The following is a 24,755-nucleotide window of genomic DNA, read 5'->3' on the forward strand; positions in this document are numbered from 1 at the left end:
TAAAAGGGGATCAGCTGAAATCCTTGTAGTGATGGAATTGTTCAGTATCTTGACTGTATCAATGGTAATATCCTGGTTGTGATAGTGTATTATGGTTTTGTAAGATGTTACCATTGGGGGAAGCTGGGTAAAGGAAACACATGATATTTCTCTCTCTTACTCAATATTATTTCTTACAAGTGCCTGTATATCTACAATTATGTCAAAATAAAAAGTTTGAAGGGAGGGGGCACTGGGGTGGTTCAGTCAATTAAGCATCTGCCTTCAGCTCAGGTCATGATCCTAGGATCAAGTCCTCCATCAAGCTCCTTGCTCAATGGAAGTCTGCTTCTCCCTCTCCCTCTGCCTCTCCCTCTTTCACTTCTCCTGCTTGTGCTATCTCTCTGACAAATAAATAAAATCTTTAAAAAAATTTAAATTTAAATTTAAATTAAATTTAAATTTTTAAAAAGGGAACACATGCTTCTTAACACACTCAACAAATAAAACAATAGTCTGGTCACAATCTCCCTCCTAATCCTTCCCATTCCCACCATGGAAACTCACTGCTTATATAAACATCCAGCAGGTTTTTTTTCCCTGTATCAAAGGGAACCCACCTACTTCACCTATTACCACGGTGTCATGGAGAGCTCAAAAAAAAATCTTTAGGGCGCTTGCGTGGCTCAGTTGGTTAAGCGACTGCCTTCAGCTCAGGTCATGATCCTGGAGTCCTAGGATAGAGTCCCACATGGGGCTTCCTGCTCGGCAGGGAGTCTGCTTCTACCGCTGACCTCTCTCCTCTCATGTTCTCTCTCTCTCATTCTCTCTCAAATAAATAAATAAGTCTTTTTTTTTTTTTTTTTAAATCTTAAAAAAAGCGGGGGGTGCCTGGATGGCTCATTGGTTAAACCTCTGCCTTCGGCTCAGGTCATGATCTCAGGGTCCTGGAATCGAGCCCCGCGCAGGGAGCCCCCTTCCCCCTCTCTCTCTGCCTGCCTCTCTGCCTACTTGTGATCTCTGTGTCAAATAAATAAATAAAATCTTTAAAAAAAAATCTTTAAGCACCAAGCAGAATGACAGGTATGGAATATTTTCTGCCTGGGAAAATTCTGACAGATGTTCACTCTGCTAATATACAGTAGCATTTAGTGAGAGTGAACATCAGAGTACAATACAGTAGCATTCTAAAGAGACTGCACAAATGCAAGGTCTTCAGCAGCTATTCTAGGATCCCAACCCCCTCTGTGTCTCCTCCCTGGAACTATCCTGTAGGCCCAGAGAGGAAGAAAGGCTAAAAGATTTCTTTTCAGCAGAAAATTGCTAGAGGGGATAATTCTCCCACATAGTCAAGATACAGCAAACCAACTTCCTGAAAACACAGTCCTCCCTCAAGGAGAAGCGCAAAATGTATTGTCGATAATTTTTTAAGACATCCATTTTTGTAATAATTACTACCACTATTATTGAGTGCTAATGTTTCATATAAGCAATCTCTAAAGCCCCTTTCTACCCTTCTCCCGTTTTACAAAAACCGGGCTCCATGTGTAATTGCTTGCCCATGATCAAACAGTGAGTACATGACAAAGTTGGTTTTCGAAGCTATAAAACTACTGCTCTTCCCACTTTACCAGGTCTTTCTATATTATCACATGCCAACAGGAGAGAGTCAATAAATTCAACACGTGTATTTAGGCAGATGCTATTTTCCACATATGTCTGCTGACTGTGAGCCAACATTTTTTTTTCCATTTAGCATATTTGGAGGAAACTATACAATATGCCCAGCCCTATTATAGGCAACAGGGACAGAGAGGTTAAATAAACAAAAAACAGAACAGGCCTCCAACCTCCAAGAGCTTTCAGTCTCGTGAGGAGTAGTCTACAACCACAGTATACTGTAACTATACAGCTCCCATACTGAAATGTGGGAACTACCCACAAGGAAGTACAAAGTGCTATGGGTTTGAAAAATCCAGCTATCCATCCAAAAGCAAATGATAATCTTTCACACTAGCTTCCTTACAAGTGTTCTTAGTTTCAATTCTGCCCTGATATAACGTCCTTCCATACAAAACACTGCCTTGAGCATACTCAACAAGTAGGAACAAAAGCTTGCCAGCTCATGTCAGCATAAAGCTTCTTCTCCAAAAATAATGCTGTAATTCTTTAAAATTTTGGCAATGAGGGGAGCCTGGGCAGCTCAGATGGTTAAGTGACTCTTGATCCTGTCAGCTCAGGTCATGACTTCAGGGTCACGAGTTCAAGCCCTGTATTGGGCTCTAAGCTGGGAATGAAGCCCACTTAAAAATATATATATATATATATTTATTTATTTAAATTTTGACAATGAAAATATCTTTAACCTTTTTGGTCAAATCATGGATGTACAGAGTTAAAAGTGAGTCAAGTCGTCATTTTGAACATATATCTTAGAAAGTTAAATTCACCTGTCCCTTGTTAAAAGCTTTACTAAGAGCAGCTCTAAGACAAAAGCCCAGGTTTCTCAATTCATTGTACAGAGTTTATTTCCACGACTGCTTCTTCCTTTTAAGTCCAGTAAAAATGAACTTAACAAAGTAAAGGTTTTTCTCTCTCTCTTTTTTAAAGATTTTATTCATTTATTTGACAGAGAGAGAGATCACAAGTTGGCAGAGCAGCAAGCGGGGGTGGGGGTGTGGTGTGGCAAGGGCAGGGAAAGCAGGCTTCCTGATGAGGAGAGAGCCTGATTCGGGGCTCGATCCCCTGACCCTGAGATCATGACCAGAGCCAAAGGCAGAGGCTTCACCTGCTGAGCCACCCAGGCACCCCTCTCTTTTTTTTTAAGATTTGTTTATTTGAGGGGCAGAAGGAGAAGGAGACTCCGCACTGAGTAGGGAGCCCAATGTCGACCACACAGGGCTCAATCCAAGAACCCCAGGGTCACAACCTGAGGGGAAAACAGACACTTAATCAACTGAGTCACCCAGGCGCCCCTGGTTTTTCTCTTTTCATCAATAATAGATGCATTCATGAATACATAAACATGCGCAGTTTAAAGACTATCAAAAACAAACATGCTAAACACCATGATGCGGTACATACAGAGGTAAAGGACTGCTTATCCTTGATATGGGAGATCTTCAAGCATTTGGGAGTGAAATATATTCTTAAAAAAAAAAAAAAGCCATCAACATCATCACCATCTTACCAACAGCTAGCATTTTAGGGGTATCCACTATGAGCCAGGCAACTTGCATCTTATTTCTGATCCTTAGAACCACTCTGGAGGGGCGCCTGGGTGGCTCAGTGGGTTAAGCCGCTGCCTTCGGCTCAGGTCATGATCTCAGGGTCCTGGGATCGAGTCCTGCATCGGGCTCTCTGCTCAGCAGGGAGCCTGCTTCCTCCTCTCTCTCTCTGCCTGCCTCTCTGCCTACTTGTAATCTCTCTCTGTCAAATAAATGAATAAAATCTTTAAAAAAAAAAAAAAAAAAAAAGAACCACTCTGGAAAGACAGGTGTTATCACTGCACTGAGTATTTGTGGCACCAGGCTGACAGAAGTATCCTCAAACCCCGCGGCTACCCCAGGGGCTGAGCCAGAATGCCATCCAGAGTGTATGCTCTTTTCCCACTATCCTACACTCCTCAAGGACAGAATACTGCACTGCACATGTGGCTGGGACACCAAGTCACTTCGAATTCTGACATAATTTCCTGACTGGCAGTTATATAATTTAGCCATCTTTTCAATCTTCAGGTTATTTTCAATAATCTTCTTTCACGATTCCTCAGTGGTCCTCCAGGTTTTCTTTCTTTTCTTGAACAAACAGATACATTTTTTCCAAATGGAATCTTATGTGAAAACACTAAAATATAAGAGATCAAAGAAGAGCTGCTCTGGTTTAAGCAGAGTGGGAGAACCAAAGCTCTTCCTGACTCTCACAGCCACTCCTTGGGCACCTCCAAAGAACACACTTCGCTGGCTCAGTCAGTAAAACATGGGACTCTGGATCCTGGGGTTGTGAGTTCAAGTTCCATGTTGGGAAAGAAGTCTACTTATTTTTTTGATTTATTTATTTGAAGGGGGGTGTTGGGCGTGCCTGCGCAAGCAGTGGGGAGGGGCTCCCAGCTGATCGTGGAGCCTGGTCATGACTGCTAGGTCATGACCTGAGCCAAAACCAAAAGTCAGATGCTCAACTGACAAAGCCACCCAGGCACCCCAAGCCTGCTTAAAAAAAATTTTTTTAATTAATTAAATTTTAAAAAGAAGTGACAGTATAAAAAAAGAGTAACACTAGGGGCATCTAAGTGGTTCAGTGGGTTAAAGCCTCTGCCTTTGGCTCGTGTTGTAATCCCAGGGTTCTGGGATCGAGCCCCACGTAGGGCTCTCTGCTCAGCGGGGAGCCGGCTTCCTCCTCTCTCTGCCTGCCTCTCTGCCTGCTTGTGATCTCTGTCTGTCAAATAAATAAAATCCTTAAGCTGAGCTGAAACCTTCTTCTCAAAAAAAAAAAAACAAAACAAAACACTAATTTAAAACAGAAGACTCTAAAAAAAAAACAAAACAAAACAAAAAACAAACAAACAAACAGAAGACTCTAACTTCTCCATCACAGCTTTGCCATTCACCATGTGTATAACCTATGGCAAGAAAAAGTTTCAGTTTTTCCTGTCCTTTACAATAGAGATATCACCACCTACTTTATAGGTTTGTTATGAATATTACAAGGAGAAACAAATACAAAATTCCCAGTACATGGTAAATATTCAAAAGTTGGCTCCCCTGCAGAGGTAACAGTTGTTGCCAATTCAAGAAAGCTCAATAAATATACTTGATGATATTTTTGGTAGCAGAGAAGTGAAAAAGTAAATGCTCCCATACCTCAACTAAAATGAACATAATAAATCCATTAAACCTACCTGCCAAGGTAATACCCCTTCCAAGTTAGCTTCCCAGTCAATGACCCATGGAGCTCAAAACATGATTTTGATAATAGACAAGAGATCCCTTATGAGATACTTCAATGTCAACTCTGAGTGTCAGGTGAATGTGTTAACGTTCTCAGTACCTTAACTTTGGCATTTCCTGAGCTGAGCATTTAAACTGGCAACTTAAGACTGCATTTAATGAGTACTTTTATGTTTATGTTCTACAACAGAATCTAATGTTCATTTGCCCAGCTTCTGGACTTCTTTTTCTTCAAGCACTAAAAACCAAAATACATTTATATGTGTTCACCTTCACCAAAGCAATTTTAACCCAGCCCTTCCTAAATAGTCATTAAGAATGTACTACCTTAGTCTGTTACTGATAATATGTTCCATCTCTACATGTATAACAGGAGACCAAACCAATTTTTACAGGAAAAGACTGTGAGTCCTAATCTAGACACAGCCAACAATTCTCATATCACACACTCTATGGAAGCTGCAGATGTTGGCTTTGATCCCTACAGTTTAGGAAGAATCACAACAGTAATACATCACACAGCTATGAAAAGACTTGTTTATGATAAAGAACACATCCCTAAGCATTCAACCCGACAGCCAGTAAGATTCAGAATACTAATCTTCCATTTTACCAGGAGACCTTGAGCAATTTACCTACTCTCTACTGATTATTTCTTCATAAAGAAAATGAAAATATACTTATTACAATGCCAGAGATACCATTCTGATTAACCATCAAACCAACTATGTACTGCGGTTACCAGGGATCTCAGCAAGTCATCTTTCTCATCTCCCTCATTCCTTAACAAGCCCACACCTACATCATCCTAGAAAGATAGTTACTAAGTCTTTGAAGAATGTATTTCATAACCTTCCTTGGTAGTAATCCAGTATCTTGTTGTCAGGAAGTTCTTTCTAATTTGTAATCTATATTCCTTTGCAATTAAAACACATTCCCTCTTGTTTTCCATGGAAAAAGAACATCTGCCTAATACCACCTGAACAATATCCCTTCAAGAGATTATAAAATATAGGAGGCCCATTTTAAAAGCTTCATGTAAATGCAACATGGCTTTAAATGGGTCATCTTAGACAAAGAACATGATTAGGAGTCTTAAATTCCCAGTTCCATCACCGATTTGCTCCAAAGATAGGAAGTTAAAACCACACAGATGCTGTACCTCAATTACTCCATCAGGAGAATGCAAATAATAAAACTAGTATGTTAGGCGAATTCAGTTCCTCAAAAAGTTAAACATAAAGGAAAGAGTCTCAATCCCAATCTAAGGCTAGCCAGCAACTCTCAAATCACACACTCTGTGAAAGCTGCAGATGTTGGCTTGATCTCTATGGTCTGAGAAGAATCACAACAATAATACATTACCAGATAGCCCTGCAATTACACTCCTGTGTAGATACCCAAAACAACTGAAAACAGGCACTCATACATGCATGTTTATAGTAGCTCTTTTTTTTTTTTTTAAGATTTTATTTATTTATTTGACAGAGAGAGAGATCTCAAGTAGGCAGAGAGGCAGACAGAGAGAGAGGAAAGAAAGCAGGCTCTCCGCCAAGCAGAGAGCCCAACTCGGGGCTCAATCCCAGGACGCTGATGACCTGAGCCAAAAGCAGAGGCTTTAACCCACTGAGTCACACAGGTGCCCCTACAGTAGCTCTTATTCATGATATCCAAAAGGTGGAAACAGTCCAAATGTTCATCAATGGATAAATGGACAGATGATTGATATACACATACACAAAAGGTTACATACCATTATGATTCCATTTTTTTAATAGATTTTATCTATTTATTTGACACAGAGAGAGAGCACAGCAGGCACAGGGAGAGGGAAAAGCAGGTTTGCCAAGCAGGGAGCCCAATGTGGGGTTCAATCCCAGGCATGACCTGAGCCGCAGGCAGACACCTAACCACTGAGCCACCCAGGTGCCCCTGTGATTCCATGTATATAAACTAGCCAGAATAGATCGATCCACAGATACAGAATGCAGATTACTCCTTTCCAGGGCTGGTGGAAGGAGGGAAATAAAAAGAAATCGCATAACAGAAGAGGTTTTACTCTTCCAAAACATCAGAATGTTTTGGAACTAGATAGAGGTGGTGGTTTCACAACACTGTGAATATACTAAACATGACTGAATTGTTCACTTTAAAATGGTTGATTTTGGCAGGGCACCTGTGTGGCTCAGTCAGTTAAGTGTCTAACACTTGGTTTCAGCTCAGGTCATGATCTCAGGGTGGTGAGATAGAGCCCCGTGTCCTCCTGCTCCATTGAGGAATCTGCTTGAGATTCTCTGCCTCTCCCCTTCCTTGGCCCCTCCTTCCCCCACTTATAAGAGTGAGTGTGTGGGGCACCTGGGTGGCTCAGTGGGTTAAAGCCTCTGCCTTCAGCTCAGGTCATGATCCCAGAGTCCTGGGATCGAGCCCCGCATCAGGCTCTCCACTTCTCGGGGGAGCCTGCTTCCTCCTCTCTCTCTGCCTACTTGTGATCTCTGTCTGTCAAATAAATAAATAAAATCTTTAAAAAAAAAAAAAAAAGAGTAAGTGTGCTCTCTAAATAAGTAAATAAAAATCTTTAAAAAACAATGAAAATGGGGGGGTGGGAGGTTGAGGTACCAGGTGGTGGGTATTATAGAGGGCACGGATTGCATGGAGCACTGGGTGTGGTGAAAAAATAATGAATACTGTTTTTCTGAAAATAAATAAATTGAAAAAATTTTAAAAAAAGAAATTAAAAAAAAATGAAAATAAATTTTAAAAATAAAATGGTTAATTTTGTGTATGTGACTTTGATCTCTATAAATTTAATTATTTTTAAAAGATTTTATTTATTTGACAGAGACACAGCAAGAGAGGGAACACAAGCAAGGAAAGTGGGAGAGGGAGAAGCAGGCTTCCCCACTGAGTAGGGAGCCTGATGCCATGCCCAATCCCCATGACCTGAGCTGAAGGCAGCCACTTAACGACTGAGCCACCCAGGCACCCCTACCTCAATAAATTAAAAAAAAAAAAAAAATGCTAGAAAACTGATGGGAACAATATCCATTAAATGTTTAGCCCTTCCCAGGAAAGTCATCATATAAAATTCCAGGCAGACTGGTAGCAAAAATGTTTTCTATTATCTCAGTATAGTCTATTAGATTCTAAGCAAAGAATATGTAAATGAGAAAAAAAACAAATCAAAATAAGGTCTAGAATCACAGTTATACAGTATTCTATATGACAATAAGAGCCAGCAAATAAGCAGATGAGTGAAAAGATAAATAACCAACCACATCAGCTAATTAACTATAGCAACAATGGCCATAGAAAGCAACAAGAAAAAATAAAGGTAAGGAATGAATTTTAAAAGCCAGTAGTACCAAAATACAAAGACACATTAGGCAGGGAGGTGAAAACAGAGAAGCTAATGACAGCAAAGTTAAAAAGGACATACACCCTTAAATTCCAAGGCCACATATAAAGACCATGAGAATCTCTATTCTTGCCATTTTGCAGTTATCCTCATTCCTTAACCTCTTTCTTTCTCCTTTAATCCAACCTCCTGCCAAGATACCAAGGCTAGGCTGTCAAGGAGAAAATAAAAATGTATTGTTCCTAGCGTCATATCACTTCCTTTTAAAGTATTACTTTTTATGGGGAGACACATATGTTAACTACCAAAATGTAAAGACCTATTTCCTCCTTTCCCACCTTTTAAATTCACTTCCGCGTGGCTTCTGGCCCTACTTCCTTCCAACACTGTTTGTTTGTTTTTAAGATTTTTATTTATTAGAGAGATTGATTGAGAGAGAGCACAAGCCAGGGCAGAGGAAGAGGGAGAGGGATGAGCAGACTCCCCACCGAGCAGGGAGCCCCTATGTGGGACTAGATCCCAGCACCTTGGGATCACAATCGGAGCTGAAAGAAAATGCTTAACCTAACCAACTGAGCCATCCAGGCACCCCCAACACTATTCTTGTTATGCTCATCAATGATCTTTGTGTTGCTAAATCCCAAATACACAGGCAATCACTTTCTTCTTGAACATGTTCCTCTCTCAGTTTCTGAGATTTCCTATTAAATGTCCTGTTGCTTGATTAGGAACACTCTCCTGTTAGTTTACACATCCATGCCCTCTAGGTAATCTTGGCGATTCTCCTCGACTGTAAACACCACCCGTCTACCAAGAGCATCCGGATTTACCATCAGGGCCCCTTCCAGCATCACTCAAAGGCTCCTTGCTTGATGTCTCCACTTTTATGTTCTCAACAGACAACTCACATTCAACATGACTAAAGCTGAGGTCTTCATTCTACTTTCCAACTCTAGTCAAAATCTGCTTCTTCTCAAATGTTTCCATCTCAGAAGTGGCAACTTCATCTACCCAGAGGCTCATGCCATAAATCTGGGAATCATACTAGACTCTTCCCTCCTCCCACATACTCAATCCATCATTAAGCCTTGCCTGTCCTAATTCTAAAATATCTATTGCATCTTTTAAAACAATAATAATAATAATAATGTCTGACTCTTTCTACTTCCTTCCATCTCTACTGTCTAGAGCCTAATCAGTCATGATCCTCTTTTGCCCGGACTACAAGTAAGACATCTTTTTTTTTTTTTTTTAAATAAGTAAGACATCTTAACTATCATACTTCTCCTAATTCTCTTCCAAATTTTCCACAATTTCCAAAATTTTTTCCACAAATTTCTAGTATTTTCCACAATGTACCCAGAGCAATTTAAAAAATCATGTACTGGGTCATAACCCTCGTGCTTAAAATCTTCCAAGGCTTCCAGTTTTACTTAGGAAAAAAATCCAAAACCCTTAACACAGTCGTCCCTATGTCTCTATCTTCATCCTAATGCCCATCTCCTTCTTTCCCCACTGCTCACTGTATTCCAGCCACACCAGTCTTCTTTCAGCTTCTCAAATGGGCCGAGTTCCTTCCCACCTTAAGGCTTTCATACATGCGTATTCCCTTTACCTTCCCCTTTCATCCTTCTAGTCTCTGCTTAAATATCACTTCTTTAGAGAAACCCTCCCCAAAGCTCCAGTATAATTCAAGCTCCTCTACTATGATCTCTTTTTTACTTTTCCATCATAGGACTTGATACACTTTGCAATTACACAATTATTTTTGTATTTTTTGTTTATGGTCTCTCTCCCCTTTGGACTACAATCTCTGTAAGGGCATGGACAGTCTATTTTTTTTTTTTAAAGATGTTATTTATTTATTTAACAGAGATCACATGTAGGCAGAGAGGCAGGCAGTGGGGGGGGCAGGCTCCCCGCTGAGCAGGGAACCTGATGTGGGGCTCGATCCCAGGACCCTGAGATCATGACCTGAGCTGAAGGCAGAGGCTTAACCCACTGAGCCACCCAGGCGCCCCGACAGTGTCTATTTTTATCACTCTAGTCTTCGTAAAGTGGTAGTACTTTAGAGAGTTTAGAATTGTTTAAAGTAGTTTAGAATCAGTATAATTTAGGGATTAAGAGCAAAAGACTATGGAGCCAGACTGCTTGGATTCCAATCCTGGTGCTGCCACTAACTACCTGGAAGACCTTGGGCAAACTGCTTAACCTACCTGTGCCACATCTCCAAATCTATGAAATGGGGATAATAAAAGTACCTACACCACAAAACTGTTGGAAGAATAAAAAGAATCAATGATAAAGCACGTGGTATGGTACCTGGCACAAAGCACTTCAATAAGCACTGGTTCTGATCAGCTCTGATTATGATATCCACAACACTTAACACAGTGGTAGACATTCAATAAACATTTACTGAATGAATGAATGAATGAATGAATAAAACAAGACTCCACTATAATCATTAGGTAGGTTTTTTTTGTTTGTTTGTTTTGTTTTGTTTTTAAAGATTTTATTTATTCATTTGACAGAGACACAGAGAAAGAGGGAATACAAGCAGGGGGAGTGGGAGAGAGTGAAGCAGGCTCCCTGTGGCAGGGAGCCGGATGTGGTTTTTTTTTTTTTTTAAAGGTTTATTTATTTATTTGACAGAGAGAGATCACAAGTAGGCAGAGAGGCAGGCAGAGAGAAAGAGGAGGAAGCAGGCTCCCTGCTGAGCAGAGAGCCCGATGCGGGACTCGATCCCAAGACCCTGAGATCATGACCTGAGCCGAAGGCAGCGGCTTAACCCACTGAGCCACCCAGGCGCCCCCATTAAGTAGGTTTTTAAAATGACAGAGCAGGAACCTTACAGAGACGTCAGAGAGGAAAACAAAAATAGTTAAGACAAAGACTGAAGCCACCCACAACTTAAAATGGCATGAAGGGACAGGAGTAATAAAAAAGCTAACTCCATTGGATTCCCAGTCTTCCCCACTATATGTAACATATATTGCCTCTTCCAGAAGTTTACCAAAGGTGATTGGGTAGCTTTGATTTTTCCCTAAATATCATTTTTTCTGTGCCTTAAGTCAACTTCTTCCAAATACTTCAAGCACTAATCACAGTTCAAATAGATGGCAAAATTTAGATGCTAAAAATTTTCTACCTGTTTTGCAAAGAAATGTTCTTCTGTTCCTAAAATAGTCTGGCCTGTTTTACCACACATATTACAGAATCCTCAAAATCTTGCCATTTCTCTTCTATTTGGAATTCTTTCAGACACTGTTGCTTTCTAGGTTTCTCTTTCCCAGTAAAGATGCATCCTCTAATTTGAAGCACACTGAGAGAAAGGAAGGACAAATATGCTGCTTTAAATTCTTATTCCCTATTCAAATTTTTTCAAAAGATACTAAACTTCAATCTAAGCATCACTATTATTTGTTCTGATTTGGGGGAACATATAATCTTTATCATGCTACAATAATACTGAAAATGACAACAGCTGTCATATATAGCGCTATCTGCTGTTCTAAATGCTTTACATATATTAACTCATTCAGTTCTCACAACCATATGGTATTCTAACACATGAGAAAAGGCACAGAGAGGTTAAGTAACTTGCCCAAGTTGCAGAGATAGTAAATAGTGACCCTGGGATTTGGACTCAGATTGCCTGACTCTAGGAATCAGTGCCACTAGACTATTATTATTCAAGAGTCTGGAAAGACATGTTTTTCTATTCTGTTTTCACTGGTCAGCTAGACTGAACTACTCCAATTCTCTCCCCAAATCAACAGGCATATTAATCCTGTGCAACTCAGCAAAATCTCAAATGTTTCATGTCATAAAAATACACACCTAAAACAAAGTAATTTTAGTTCATGGGAGAGTGAATAAATATCCTGGGAAGCAGAAATAAATAAATGATGAAATCATGAAATGTGAAATTTGCCTCAGTTAATTCTACAGATAGAAATATAATTCCAAAAAGCAACAGTAAAAAAAAAAAAAACAAAAAAACAAAAAAACACTATAAAATACTTGTAATATCTTGGAAGAAAGGTACCAAACAAGACTGTATTATTGTATTGAATATATTGTATTATACATTGTATTATTGTTTACATATACTCAGCAGTAGCCTATACATTCCCTCTCTCAATTTCAAGACAATTTTTCTAGGTTTTTCCTCTCATATAAGGCTTAGAACTTCAGCTTAGTCCCTGCTACAAATAAACCTGAAGGCATGTATCCAGTGTTCAAATTCATTGAACTCAACTTCCAAAGAACAATTATTTTGGAAAAAATTAATAAATGAGAACCAATTAAACTCAGATCACATCAGAAGAAAAAAAACTCATTAGCCAAGCATGCTGGACATTTCTAAGCCACAGCCATCCTTTATTACACCAAATCCAGTGTCACAGGACAAGAAGTAACAAATACTGCCAGTAGCAATCTTAAATGAAGACTTCCATTTTGACAGCACCAAGAGAACCTTAATTTACTGAATCATGACATGTTGTGATTGCAACTTTTTGAGGGCATTAAGGATGCCATAACCAAAGAATCTAATCCCTGTGAACACCAGTGCCCTTCTCACTCCTCATCTCTCTGTCAGCCCCCATTTGTTTCTTTCAGAGCACAGCCTAAATTTCAATTATTTAGCAGGTACCTGGTCAACTCTGCTCCCCACTGGAATACACTTGGTAAGAGCAAGGACAGTCATGTCTACCTTTGTATCCCAGCATCTAATGAGCATTCAATAAATATTTGCTAGATGAACAAAAGTCTGAAAAGGTAAGGGTTGAAAGAGTCATAATCTGGGTGCCTGGGTGGCTCAGTCGATTAAGTATCTGCCTTCAGCCCAGGTCATGATCCCAGGGTCCTGGGATCGAGCCCCACATTGGGCTCCCTGCTCAGTGGGGAGTCTGCATCTCCATCTGCTGCTTCCTCTGCTTGTGCTCTCTCTCTCAGATAAATAAATAAAATCTTTAAACAAACAAACAAACAAAAAAAAAAAAAAAAAGAAAGAAAAGAAAAAGTCACAGTCAAGAAATAATTCCCACAGGTCTGTGAGGAACAAAGTATCTTAGGAAACAACGTAAGAACAGTACTCATTTGGGCGCCTGGGTAGCTCAGTGGGTTAAGCCACTGCCTTCGGCTCAGGTCATGATCTCAGGGTCCTGGGATCGAATCCCGCATCCGGCTCTCTGCTCAGCAGGGAGCCTGCTTCCCTTCCTCTCTCTCTGCCTGCCTCTCCGTCTACTTGTGATCTCTCTCTGTCAAATAAATAAATAAAATCTTTAAAAACAAAAACAAAAACAGTACTCATTTAAGAAATTAACAAGTTTGGGCGGAGAAGTAGAGATTATCAACCCCAGGAAGAGACAGACAACAAAATGGAAAAGATACTAATCTACAGATGCACAGGCAAGACTAACTGGAAGAGAGGGGGTAAATATTCTCAGCCTCACCTCATAAACATGCGGCACCTAAAACTTGTCTTTCACTAGCACTTCCAGGCGCTCATGCCTTTCCACCTGCATGTTAGTAAGCTCCTCCCATGCTGCTTTAACGTTTATCACCTCTATCCTCCATGACTATCAGGAAGAATGCTGAGAGTCCAAGAACCTAGATGACATCTACTCGTTGTTGCTGTAAGATAGCACAGCAGTTAACATGTGAACAGCACTTTATCTTTTTTAAAGCAGCTTCATGTACTTTTTCTCAACAGAAGTATTATGACAGAAGTATATTCTTTCCCATTCTTTAAATACAGATTCAAAAAAGACTCAAAGCTTTGGATTTAAATACCAGCTCTGCTACATACTTGCTGTGTGATCTTGGTCAAATTATTTACATTCTCTGAGTTCAGTATCCACTGGGAAAATAATATCCACCTTAAAGAACTGCTACAAGTATTGAATGAGATAATACATGTAAAGGACATGACACAGCAAATGCCCAATAAAGGGCAGTAACCTTCCCTATGGCTCCTTAAATAATTTGAACAGGATTTCTCAGCTAAGGAAGCTCATGAGTCTAGGACTTACACCCAGGTCTCCTGATTCCTTAATCTGTTTTCTTCTTACCACATCACTCTGGCAGATTGCCATACTACTGGGCACATAAATACATTCTGACAATAACTGATTAATAAAATCTTTATCTGTCAATAACTAATTTTAGCTTTGGAAAAAGGGAAAAAATAGACCTAATTAATTAGGGGGAAGAAGGGGTTTGAAAATATAAAATATAAATTACCCCCAAACCACAGGACAGGTTGTATCATAGTAATTCTGTACAAACAGAAATTATGACAAGAAACAGAAAGTTCTCTCTGGGGTTATGAGAAACAGAGAAAGAAACAAGAATGACTATGATCAGAGGAACTTAAGGGTTTTGTGTTTTGTTTTGGTTTTTTTTGGTAAACCAAACCACTGGACAAAAAGACCTCCATCCCATTCCAAGATAACTCTATCAAGGCCGAGACACATATTTAAAAAAAGAGAGCTCGGGTGCCTGGATGTCTAAGTCAGTTTGAGCATCCAACTCTTGGTTTTGGCTCAGGTCATGGTCTCAGGGTTGTGAGTTCAAGATCCATGTGGTGGACTCAGTGGGGAGTCTGCTTGAGATTTTCTTCCTCTCCCTCTGACCCCCTCCTCCATGAGTGTGCGCTCTCTCTCAAATAAATACATAAATTTTTAAAAATTTAAAAATGGATACCAGGGTGGCTTAATCTGTTAAGCATCTGCCTTAGGCTCAGATCATGATCCCAGGGTCCTGGGACAGAGCCCACATCATGCTCCTTGGTCAAGAGGGAGCCTGCCCTCCCTCTGCCTACTGCTCCCCCCTGCTTGTGTGCGCCCCTGCTTGCTCTCTCTGATAAATATAAATAAATAAAATCTTTTAAAAATTTGTTTAAAAAATTAAAACATAGAGACCTCAGTGTGCTAACAATAAAACTTTTATTCCAATTCCTCTCGGGGCAGGATAAACGGGACTAGTGAGATAAGATGGCAACAAAAACTATCAACATTCATGAAGACCCTTAAAGATCATAAATGTTTGGATTCAGTATTAATAAAGAGCAGAAAGGGGCATGATCAAAAAATAAAAGTTTTGGGGCACCTGGCTAGCTCAGCCAGTAGAACATGCAATTCTTGATCTGAGGATCATGAAGTCAAGCCCCACATTGGATGTGGAACTTACTTTAAAAAAAAGAAAAGAGGGGTGCCTGAGTGGCTCAGTGGGTTAAGCCGCTGCCTTCGGCTCAGGTCATGATCTCAGGGTCCTGGGATCGAGCCCCGCATCGGGCTCTAGGCTCAGCGGGGAGCCTGCTTCCTCCTCTCTCTCTCTCTGCCTGCCTCTCTGCCTACTTGTGATCTCTGTCTGTCAAATAAATAAAATAAAATCTTAAAAAAAAATAAAATAAAATTTTTTTAAAAAAAATAAAATCTTTAGAAAAAAAAAAAGAAAAGAAAAGAATAAAAGTTTCATTAGTTTCCTAACATGTGTTGAAAATATTTTGAGAATTATACAGTATAGGAGCGCCTGGATGGCTCAGTGGGTTAAAGCCTCTGCCTTCAGCTCAGGTCATGATCCCAGGGTCCTGGGATTCAGCCCGGCATCAGGCTCTCTGCTCAGCGGGGAGCCTGCTTCCCCCTCTCTCTCTGCCTGCCTCTCTGCCTACTTGTGATCTCTGAATGTCAAATAAATAAATAAAATCTTTTTTTAAAAAAAGAATTATACAGTATAAGAAGAACTTATTACAGTTAATAAAAATAACCAATTGTGGGGCGCCTGGGTGGCTCAGTGGGTTAAAGCCTCTACCTTCGGCTCAGGTCATGATCCCAGGGTTCTGGGATGGAGCCCCGCATCTGGCTCTCTCGTCGGCAGGGAGCCTGCTTTCCCCTCTCTCTCTCTCTCTGCCTGCCTCTCTGCCTAGTTGTGATCTCTGTCTGTCAAATAAATAAATAAAATCTTAAAAAAATAAAAATAACCAATTGTTTTCAAATGACATATATAACTAATCTTTTCCAAGAGACAGACAAAACTCCTTCCAGGAATAAGTTCTAGAAGTTATTCAAAGAAGTTCACGTCTTTCATAATCCCCAAGAACTTTCTCACTAAAAGAGAAGACAGAACAATTAAGTCATATTCTGAACCCATAAATTTCTGAAAAGAAATACCAGAAGAGAGCCTGATCTGACACTGACAGAATAGCACAAGATTTAACCAAAAAAGGTAAATAGTAGAGTGAATTTCCCTCATAAAACAGGACAGAAGCTGATCAGAAGCTCTATCCCTGGGGCGCCTGGGTGGCTCAGTGGGTTGAGCCTCTGCCTTCGGCTCGGGTCATATCTTGGGGTTCTGGGATCAAGCCCCCCATCGGGCTCTCCGCTCGGCGGGGAGCCTGCTTCCCCCTCTCTCTCTGCCTGCCTCTCTGCCTACTTGTGATCTCTGTCTGTCAAATAAATAAACAAAATCTTTAAAAAAAAAAAAAAAAAGAAGCAGCAGCAGCTCTATCCCTGTAACTCTACCACCAGCACCACAACCAAATTTCTTGTCTTCTTCAATCCAGCTTAAACCTCTGCTAATTATTTCCTACAGAAACATAACAAAATGTTCCTAACATTTTTTTGTGACACTCATAGCAAACTCCATCTATTATTTAGCATTAATTAGGAGCTGCTGCAATACGACACTAACTATAAATTCTAGGCAGAATCAATCCCCAGGAGACAATGTCACTTCCTTCTCTAAATTCTTTCTTCTGTTATAAATTTCTCTCCTACCACAAAAACTTTTCCAGAGAGCACACATTCTTAGTCTAACTTCCCAATGTAGACTCGCCACAGTCTGGTGGCTCTTCATTAAACCCTTTCTGGAAGTACTGAGGTCCTAGATACTGAGGTATCTAGGAAATCACTCAAAATCAAGGGACCTACATTTAAATACTGCTGACCTCAAAAAAAAAAAAAAAAAGAGGAACAATAATCTTTCCAAAACTCATCAGAATTCTAAAATTGTTTTTAAAAAAATAGACTTGTCTAGTTTCCACCTAAGAACTAGAAATTTAGTCTGTTTTCTCTTAAAACCACTGTCCTACTGATTCTACATACTATGGAAATACTTATTCAACCTAGAATGACCTCTAGTCTGAATTTTTTTTTTCAACAAAGAAGCTACACAAATTAGGATGGAGACACTGAATCCAATGAAAATAAAATGAATAAGAACACTTAGTCCCCAAAGTTTCCAAGTTAGGGGAGAAAAGGAAAACACAATGGAGCTGCTGGAATTTTAACTTTCTATTTAAATATATCAAAATTTGAATGATTCTTACACACAACCTGTTTAACTCTAGTATATGCATAACTAAACCACTAATCAAATATAACAAAACTGTTCCAAAGGCAACTCCTTGGGTTTCTTCTGGATTCTTCCTAGAAAGCAAACTCTCAAGACAAATATCTGATTTCAAAATCTTGACCATCCTGTCGGACATTAACCACTTAACACCATAGTTGGAAGACTTTCACTGAGAATAAGCTGAGGGGAAGAAGAAATAAGTATCAACCAGAAAGCAAACTGGACAGCAAACGAAATTTTCTATCAAGAAACAAAACTGTCATTGCTATTCTCACGAAAATGATGCAGACTTTGACACGCAAAACCAGCATGCTCTCTTTACTTATGAAGTACCAGTGACAGAATCTGATTACCTAGGTAGTAAGGATCAGGAACGACAAGTCACTGTGTGCATAAAGGGATAGGTAAACAGAAAAACAACAACAACAAAAAGCGAACTTGTAAATGACAAAAAGTAGACTTAAGGTGCATTTAAAGATCTGCTGGGGACATGGGGAAAAGTCAAGTACCAGAGCTCAGTCTCAGTTTCCCTACCCCAAAAAAGCAAGAACATGACACTTCGCTCAGAGTAACCAGGGGGCCATGTTGCACTTGCCTCCACCTATTCAAAGGTCCCTTCAAAGGCCGGACTCAGAGGGGGTCCCCAGCGCAATTGAGTCATGACTCCCGGAGCCTTGGGGGTGGGAAGGCGGGAGGAGAAACGGAGGGTCAAAGCGCGTAAAGCTCTATCTGTTCCAAGAAAGCGATTTTCCCCCCAGACTAGGGGTGCCAACACACGCCCAAGACCCAACACCCCCTCCCTACCGAACAGCGCAGAGCAGCCCCAGCATCTCTCCCTCAGTTCCCCGCCGCCTCTCGGACCGCGCCCCCGAACGCAAACGGGTAGCTCCTCCTCCGGCCGTGTCTCTGCGGCCGACCCGCCCGCCCACCCGCCGGCGCCAAGGTCTTCTCAACCCGCCGGCGGAAGGATGCCGGGCCGGGCCTCCCAGGCTCCTCCCGGGCCTACCTGCAAGACGGGCGGGGGCTCCGTCTGCAGTCCAGCGAGGAGACTCAGCCACCGACAGGAAAAAGAGGCAGGCAGGAAGCAAGGGGTCCGCTCTACCGACCAGCGGGAGAAAGCAGCCTGAGCGAGGGGCCTCGCGGTTAAGTCAGCCTTCGACCCGGCGCCGCCACCGCTCAGGAGACATCAAGCAAGAAGACGGCGCAAAAGATCACCGAATACACGAACGCCCCAGACATCATAGGAAGAGTGCCCAAGCAGTCGTTCAAGGAAGTCCAGTCGAGCGCCGAAAAACAGATCAGCTCCGACTCAAGGTCCGACTCCTGTTTAAGGCATGAATAAACAAACCCAGATCATAAACCATGGAGTAAAGTAGCCGGTGCTTCTGCCATTTTCTGTGTTGGTTGCCAGCTAAATTGTTTAGAGCACCGAAGTTTTTCTTGGCTGTTGAAGATCAAGTCATAGCACAATAATACTTGGCAGTTCAGCGACTACGTTATGGACTCCTAACTGAGCAAGTGTGACTCTTAGTTTCCTCACGGACAGTGAGGTAAATTAAAATAAATATACATATACATGACAGAGGCAGAAAGAGATAGTGAGAGAGAATCCAGACTGAGAAACAAAGTGAGTAATCGCTGTTAAAGCTCCACTTGGGCAAAGCATAGCAAAGAGTAGCTGGGAAAATTTCAGGGGTTTGTAGGCAGAGAACCTAAGGCAGTAAAAAAAAAAAATACACACATGCTTTTTAATTTTATTCCAAAGGCCTGGGACCACAGGTGTGCTTTTTACATAATGATAAAAATTCTTGGGGCGCCTGGGTGACTCAGTGGGTTAAAGCCTCCGCCTTCCACTCAGGTCATGATCCCAGGGTCCTGGGTTTGATCCCCACATGGGGCTCTCTGAAGCAGGGAGCCTGCTTCCTTTTCTCTCTCTCTCTCTGCCTGCCTCTCTGCCTACTTGTGATCTCTCTCTCTCTCTCTCTGTCAAATCAATAAATAAAATATTGGAAAAAAAATTCTTGGGTCAGAACCTGACAACGTTGACATTTTCATCCTCACCCGCCTTCTGAAGTCTCTTAGTAGACAAACTAATATGCTCAGCACAAATGTGGATTAATCTATGCAACCTAGGTCAATTCAATAAATCACATAGATCACTCCTTTTATGGGTTACCAAGTGTGGGCAACAATACAGTCCACCCTACCCCCTCCTAAGGAGGGAGAGAGGAGACTTGGACAGTAAAGGTATGAAAAAGAAGTAAGATAGTCCCAGCCCTTAAGGAGCACATAATCTAATCAAAGTGAAAGACCTCATCTTTGGGGCACCTGGGTGACTCAGTCAGTTAAGCGCCTGCCTTTGGCTCAGGTCATGATCCCAGGGTCCTAGGATAGAGCCCAGGGATAGAGCCCCAAAACGGGTTCCCTGCTCAGCGGGAGCCTGCTTCTCCCTCTCCGTCTGCCGCTCCCATGCTTGGCTCTCTCTTTCTCTCTGTCAAATAAGTAAAATCTTTGTAAAAAATCACATCTTTACAACATTAGCTTTACTTACGATTTATTGTAATTTCTTAAAAATCACCTTCTTTAAGTCTGTAACAATATCTAGGGACAACTCATACATATAATACAGGATAAAACCAGCAGCCATAATTTGAGGACAAAACACTGTGCTTTTGTCGTTTACTGTCATTTGAAGGGAATTAAAAATGAGTAAACATCATAGAAAATTTACAAAAGTTTTTAAAAAGAAAGAATTTAATAATATGCTTCCAAAACACAAAGTTTTAATTTGTTCTTGTTCCCATTGAAAATATCCTATGTGATGTTTTAAAGTTTAAGCAGATACAACATTGTTATTATTTTGCATTATATCATTTCCCTATTAAATCTTTAACAGTTATTTTTAACAACTGCACAATATTCCATTGAGAGGATATACTGACCTTGCTTCCCATTGTTGCAAATGCATTTTGCTTCCAAACGTTTTCTGTGTAATAGGTATTGCTATTGGAAAGAGGCAGGTGTAACCTTTTTATTGATGATTAAGACCTATTGCACATAAAAAGAATAAGGTAGGAAGTGAGGTTGAGATTTATTTCTCTGTCACATAAAAAAAAAAAATCCAGAAATGCACAGCCTAGGATAAGGTGTGGCCATTTGTTGTCGGGGACCAGGCTTCCATCTTGTTGCTCTGACATCTTCAACAAGTGGCTTTCATCTCAGGTCCAAGACAGCTGTACAAGCTCTAGCCACCAGGTCAACATTCCAACCAGCAGGAAGCTGAAAGGAGAAAGGCATGTCTCCCACCATAAAGGCGTATCTTGAAAATAGCACAGGACATTCCCACTTATATTCCACTGGCCAGAATTTAGTCACATAGCCACACATAACTGGGAATTAGTGTTTATCCTGGGCAGTTCGCAAAGTCAGGGGCCAAAGAATACTAAGTGCCGACTAAATAAGTAGTCTCTGCCACATTCCTGAAGCCAGATGAGAAGCAGCAAATAGACTTTCCTTTGCTGTCACCCGGGGCTGAGTTTCTATTCCCAGAATACATGTTTTAGAGAAGCTTCCTTCTTAGAAAGGCTTGTGGGGCATAAGGATCTAAAGCTACAGCCCTAATTCAAACTTGACCCAAATAACAACATCATTTTGAAAGCTTGATTTCAGTGAGAAAAACTAAAGAAACTAATTTCAAGGCTACAAGAAATTTTCAGTCTTTCAAAAATCAGAGACTTTTATTTTGGGAAAAAAGACTGGAAGTTTATGCAAATATAAATCAGGGGCACCTGGGTGGCTCAGTGGGTTAAGTGATCCTGGGATCAAGCCCTGCACTGGGCTCCCTACTCAGCAGGGAGCCTGCTTATTTCCTCTTCCTCTCCCATTCCCCCTGCTTGTGCTTAAGTGCTCTGTGAAACCATGGGAAAGATGGCTTATTCTGCAGGCAGAGTTGCATCTCTATAGATAGATTTCTCTAGAGAACTGTTTCTTTACAAGTGTAGATTTAAGCTTTAGTGTGACAGTAAACTACTGCTTGCTCTTATGGGAGTCAATTTGGACAGAAGAGTAGATTATAAGAGATCCAGAATTGAAATCCTCAGACCTACAGGAATCTCCTCACACTAGAGAAAGACTTAAAAAGAAAGAAACCAGGTGGGCAGAGTAAAGATCATACTGGGTTATATCACTGATGCTTACATATTGGTGTCACAATTCAACAATTAATCCTTTTAAAATTTTATTTATTTGAGAGAGAGAGAGAGAGAGAAAGCACGAGCAAGGAGAGGGAGAAGCTAAGAAACAAGGTCTCTATTTTGTATGGTTTGAAATTGGTACACTGGCAATGACCCAATATTGTGGTTTTCTCTTAACATATCCTGGGACTTTGCTGTCTTGAAACATCTAAACATCAAACCTGATGTGGGGCTCCATCCCAGGACCCTGGGATCACGACCTGAGCCCAAGGCTTAACCAACTGAGCCCACCCAGGCGCCCCTTAAGGATTCATTCTTTTTTTTTTCCTCTCAACAATTCATTCTTATATTGATTACTGATTATTGGATTCTGATTGGATTCCCCTGGGGGAGCCACCCCCTTGAAGGTAGGATGATGCATCCCCTGAAGTAGGGTGACCATCTGTCCCAGTTTGCTGAGGACTAGGGGTTTCCCAGGACAAAGAACTTTCAATGCTAACACTGCAATAGCTCTGGGCAAACCAGGACAGCTGGTCCCCCTAAGAATGGACTTAAGCCACTGCCAATCACATGGGAGGAACTTGTAAAGACTAAGCCAGGAAAAGAGGATTGGGACATGTAGACATGGGGGGAATTGCCTGGGATAAAGAGTGAAAGGAGAGAAAAGGAGAGAAGGGGAGAAAATTTTTCCTTATATTGGCTCTGGGCTCTAAACAACATCTACTACACTCTGCATGGTAGAAATTGGCCCTGAACTCTGTAGCAGCCCCGTGCGTCATCTTATTAGGAATTCCAGGAAGAGGAATTGGGCCTTGAGCAGCCAAAATGATGAGCCAGTTGTAGGTTTTGCTGTTCCAGTTCTGTTCTGTTCTTTTGTAGCCTGATCTCATGGTACAGTGGGTTAATGTGCACACTTTGGGTTGGATAGTAAAATAGAAGCAAGGTAAAGATACAGAAGCAGCACAGGGAAGGGGAGAGATTCCAGAAGAGCAGGTAATCATTCACAGTAGAATTACAGAAGACGCTTCCTTCTTTGGAATTATTTATACAGGGTAAATACTCAGTGGTACAATTGGATTGAAATGTATGAACATGTTAAGACTCTAGAACGACAAAGAAATCAGCCCTTTCATAAAGACAGCCCTCTATTTAAGGATTAAGATCTCAAGAGAATGATAGATCCTTAATGATTTGTGGGCAAACATGGAGATTCCTTTCAAATGGACTTTGTTTGTTTGTTTAATGTGCTAACTTATGATTTCAAGGTCTAATTTCCTTGCTCCTTTTTAGTATCCAGAGATCTCATCACCCTTATTGGATTATCACAAAGGGGGTTTAGAGTGTAGTCATTAAAAAAAAAAAAAAAAAGCCTGTGAATTTGATGTATTAGGGAACTGATTTTGAAGTATTCCCAGCATTCAGCTAGTACTTTCCCTTCTTTCCTGCATTGCCATTCTTAGAGTCATCTAATTCTTACTTTTGTTATCTCTTATTCTCACCACTTTGTAAAATTTGGGCTGGACCTAGAAAGCAATACAGGTCCTGAGGACATGTGCCTGCACAACGATTAAGTTTCCTTGATTTCTTATTTTCTTGTCCTCCTCCTAAATTCCCCCTCTAATGCCAGGAACAGCGATTGCCAAGCTCAGTCGCTGAGTTGTTTTCAATTTATCATTTCAGGTCAGGGTACAATCACCATATGTCTGTTATCTGTCTACCTTCTATTTTACTCCTCTCCCCACCACCTCCTGTAGGTCTTCACTATATGACCCCATTAGTCTAAACTTAGATTAATTTGCTATATATCCTTTATAGTCCAAGGGTCAGGAAAGGAGCTCCATCTATGTTCAGTTCATTTTAAACAAAGAATGTGTTTAAGATTTCTATTTCGTATAATTTGAAATTGGTAAACCAGTGATGACCCAATATTGTGGTTTTTCTCTTAGCATATTCTGGGACTTTGCTGTCTTGAAACATCCAAGGGCAAATCTGGAAAACTCCTATGCTGACCAGATGGCATCATCTCTGGGAAGATGAAGCTTACATAAGACAGACATAATCCTTGATTCTTTCCCAAAACTGTAGCAGGGAGATACTAAAAATCCACAATAAGGACCTCAAGAGAAGACTTCACAGGCGCTTATAAAAAGCCCTTAGGTGCAAACCCTTAGTAATTTGAAAGTACAGACCCTAATCCCACCCCTCGATCGTTTTGGGGAAATGGTAACTAAGGACTGAAAAAATCCTGGCCTGTAAAAATTCATGCTGAAAGATTAAAGAAATAGATTTGAACAGTTATTCTGTGGAATTATTAGGAAATAAAATACTCCCAGAGAAAAACACTGCCAGCCAATATTCAGTGGGTTCAGCACTCAGAAATTATCTTTGGTGTGCAAATAATAGACTTGAAATTGCTTTTGAAATCTCTCCAAAACTGTCCCTCCCACTCAGGCTTCATGTTACCATCTAGTGAGTTGAGTTGTGAAAAACCCCAATTTTCCTTTAAGGTAGTTTTTTTTTTTTTTTTTTAAGGCTAAAATGCCAGGCATTTTCAAAGCTCACACTCCACCTTGCATGATATGCGGATGGCAGTCACCCTTTCCTCATTCGAGATGCACAAAAGAACCAAAACTCTGTAGGGAAAAATACCCATCTCAGGAAACCTGGAAAGACTTAAAGTTAAAATATTGCCTCATGAGGGAGACAAAGCAAGCTTGGTCACAGGTCAGATTTTACAAAGGAAAAATATGTAAAGGGCACCTCTGTTGCACAGCGAGTAGAATTAACGCTCCCAGGCACCTCCCCGTGGTCCATTCTCATCTCCATGACGTCATTGAACATGCCGAGCTCAACGTCCTGCCAAATGGACCCACTCTTTATAGAGTAGGATGATGATGGGAAATAGCATTTGCAGTAGAA

General features: G+C 40.8%; 1 protein-coding gene across 5 annotated transcripts in view; it reads right to left on the reverse strand.

Moving 5' to 3' along the window:
* The window catches only part of AMBRA1 (autophagy and beclin 1 regulator 1), a 180,793-nt gene extending 161,906 nt beyond the window's left edge, over positions 1 to 18,887 (reverse strand). For 2 of the 5 annotated variants that reach the window (XM_044259188.1, XM_044259186.1), the window contains exon 1: positions 18,650 to 18,874. The gene's annotated coding sequence lies outside the window, so the exon portion shown is untranslated. Of the gene's footprint in view, positions 1 to 18,447; positions 18,475 to 18,649 lie in introns of those variants that run through there. The other 3 variants (XM_044259183.1, XM_044259187.1, XM_044259184.1) reach the window with 3 other exon arrangements.
* Between the last annotated feature and the right edge of the window lie 5,868 nt (positions 18,888 to 24,755).

This window comes from Neovison vison, chromosome 7, assembly GCF_020171115.1.
Source record: "Neovison vison isolate M4711 chromosome 7, ASM_NN_V1, whole genome shotgun sequence".
Classification (NCBI taxonomy): Eukaryota; Metazoa; Chordata; class Mammalia; order Carnivora; family Mustelidae; genus Neogale; species Neogale vison.